At 35.8% G+C, this 2,943-nt stretch overlaps 1 pseudogene; it reads left to right on the top strand.

The window, feature by feature from the left end:
- Positions 1–316: 316 nt before the first annotated feature.
- On the top strand, positions 317–1,622 carry LOC111147155 (annotated as a pseudogene).
- The last annotated feature ends 1,321 nt before the right edge of the window (positions 1,623–2,943 follow it).

Genomic DNA, 2,943 nt, shown 5'->3' with positions numbered 1-2,943 from the left:
AAGCAAGAGAGAGAGTGAGAGCAAGAGAGAGAGATGCTAGCCAGATGGGTACTACAGTCTTGGCAATCTTTTGTAAATACAACCACAGACATCTTATCACCTTTGCAATATTTTATTGTTTACATCAAGCCACATGTCTTCCTGCTCTGAAGGGGAAAGATTAATACAAGAGTGTGAACACCAGGAAACAGAGATCATGGAGGTCACCTTAAAGTCTGTCCTCCACTATAAATAAAAGTTATTTTAGATTTGTTGAATTTGTAAATCTTTCCTGTGCCTATGTCAAGAAGGTAGTAGAAACTTTGGCCTCGGCAAGATGGTGGAGTACAACTTGACTATTTCCATCATACGCTTTTTGGATTGGCATCTACTCTTTCCACTGCTTGAGTTTTTCTCCATAAAGGGATATATAATGAAAAATAATTATTACAAGGGAAATTGGATCTTCTTAGTGATACCAACATGGTCAACTTTGCTATGGATGTATAAAAAAACCTTGATATTGATGATACTCCACATGTTTTGAATGAAAAAAGTACCACAGTTGTTGCAAAACTGAAACAGCTTCAGGCAAATGCAACCAATTGTGAAGACATCTGAAGATCGAGAAACTGCAAGGCAGAAGCAGTCAACCAGAGATGGCCAGATACTGTTCAACTACCTACCTGCTGGACAGGTGTGGTTTTAGGCAGGAATATTTAGATACGCTCTAAAGGTACGCAGAATTCCAATATGAGGGAATCACTCTAGAGTAGCAGAATCTTTACTTCTTGATTGTATTGATTCCAACGACAGACAGAAACACTTTGCTTTCACTCAGGAAAACTGGCTTCTGAAATCTTAGCGTAGAACTGGGATGCAGCTATGGAAGAGCTATTATGGTTAAATAGAGAATAAATCTGTGAGTTCTCCACTTCAATGTCTTCAGCAGTAAACATGTCCTATCCACTGCCTCTGTGTTTTTTCTTCACCCACCTCAAAGGGCATAATAACATTACTGATCTCTTCCTTTACCAGCCACCATACCATAATGCAATTCCAACGTGTCCACATATTCTGCATTGTCTTGATACATCCATCATTTCAAACAAAGATGTTTGAAAACACCAGCAGGTACTAAAAGATCTAGTTAAAGTCATTCAACAGAGTCTTACACAGGTAAAGACCCAATTACAAAATGTGGTGAATGCTTATGTGTTAACTTTGACTTCATGTCTTGGAAAAAGCTGAAGGAATGTGAATCAGTTCTTGTGAATGACTTCTTGGTGGCTTGTCTTGAGAATTTCATTGAAAATGCTTATCTTTTCATATATGAGACTTTTTGTCACACCCACCTGCGTATCAGCATTAACACATGGGCAGACAGACCGAACATGACTCTGGAAGAAGCTGAAAAGTGGATTGTCAATTTGATTAGAACGCAAGACTGCATACGAAGACTGATTCTAAGTTAGGCCATGTGGTTATGGGTAACAATGCAGTCTCAACCTATCAGCAAGTGATTGAAAAGATCAAAAGCCTTTCATTTAAACACCAGATGTTGGTCATGAAAGAGGAAACTTCTTCAGAAAACTGGGTCAGAGGCTTCTAACTGGACAACTCAGGACTCCGACTTCTACTGAAGAACTGTGCAAAGCCAAGATGAAAAAACTGTAAAATAAAGATGAAATAATAAAAACGTTATATAAAGGGTGACATATGTTTTAGAAGCACTTAATACACTGAATATAAATTTTGAGAAATTTGAATAAAATTTACTGTTACATTAAAAAAAGAAGATAGTAGAACACACAAAATGATTTCTGATTACTTAAGACTATAAATATTTAATATTTAGACAGCATGCTGATAATGGCTCACACTTTCCATTACATTTCTGGGATATAAAAGAAAATAACTTAATGTCAATTTCTTTATTTTAGAATAACATAAGGTGATTTTTTTTTTTAGCATGATGCAGGCAAGGAAAGGAATAAATTTGCCCACCTAGATCAATTGGGCTATGAAGTTTTAAGAATAATTTTCAGGAAACATAATGAGAGATATTTTTAAGGTGCAAAGTTATGCGCTAGCATAAAACAAGAACAAGGAAGCAAGGATGAATATCAGTTCTGTATCAGTGGAGTCATTGACCATATGTTCTCTTCTCTAGTCCAGGGATAAGATAAATCATCCTCTCAATGCTGATAATCAGTTCTGTCAGTCAATTCTTTAGCAATCTGTCTCAAATCCCTACTAAAGTAACATAGATAAAAGATGATCACTTGGCTCAAGATTAACCAGGCTGAGCTATAACAGTTGGGCAAGAACTTTGCAAACTCCCAAGCAGGTTTAATAAGGGAAAAGACACTTCGTCATGGGCCATTCAATCTGTGGGACTTTGGTGGGGATCTTTTGGGAATGTTGATAGTAATTTACCAAGTACAAAAAGAAGGTCAAAATAGCAATTATTGATGGAATAATTAGATGTATGGATAAAATAACACTAGACAGATTCTTCAATAGGTAGTAAGTATGAACAAAAATGACACAATGGAGAAAATAATCATAGAAAAGATATTAGAGAATATTTAGATACCATTTAAAAATTAATTCAGCTGAAGCAGAGATAAAAATCTGCTAAAGATTTTATAGAGCAGTAGTTCCAACAGGAAATCTAACTGAAATGAACAACAGTGAGGAAGTTAAATTTCAAGTGTAATTTAACTTACTTTTGGTTGAAAATCTCATTGACTTAGGAAATAGAATATTATAGGTAAAGGATCTCTGAATTTATGGGAGGATTTTTAAGTACTAGAACCAGATTAACATAGAAACACCTTTAGTTACAGAATGAGTTGAGGAATATGAAGCAGTAACAGCAGGGGGAACAGGAGCCAATATTAGGCCAGAGAACAGGTATACTATTCCATTAATTCAGTTTGGAGAGGACTTGCTGGTGGA

The sequence above is a fragment of the Enhydra lutris genome, unplaced genomic scaffold, assembly GCF_002288905.1.
Source record: "Enhydra lutris kenyoni isolate GAN:26980312 unplaced genomic scaffold, ASM228890v2 scaffoldscaffold15, whole genome shotgun sequence".
Taxonomy (NCBI): domain Eukaryota; kingdom Metazoa; phylum Chordata; class Mammalia; order Carnivora; family Mustelidae; genus Enhydra; species Enhydra lutris.
The sequence above is the reverse complement of the archived record's forward strand: the minus strand, read 5'-3'. Positions and strand labels throughout refer to the sequence as shown.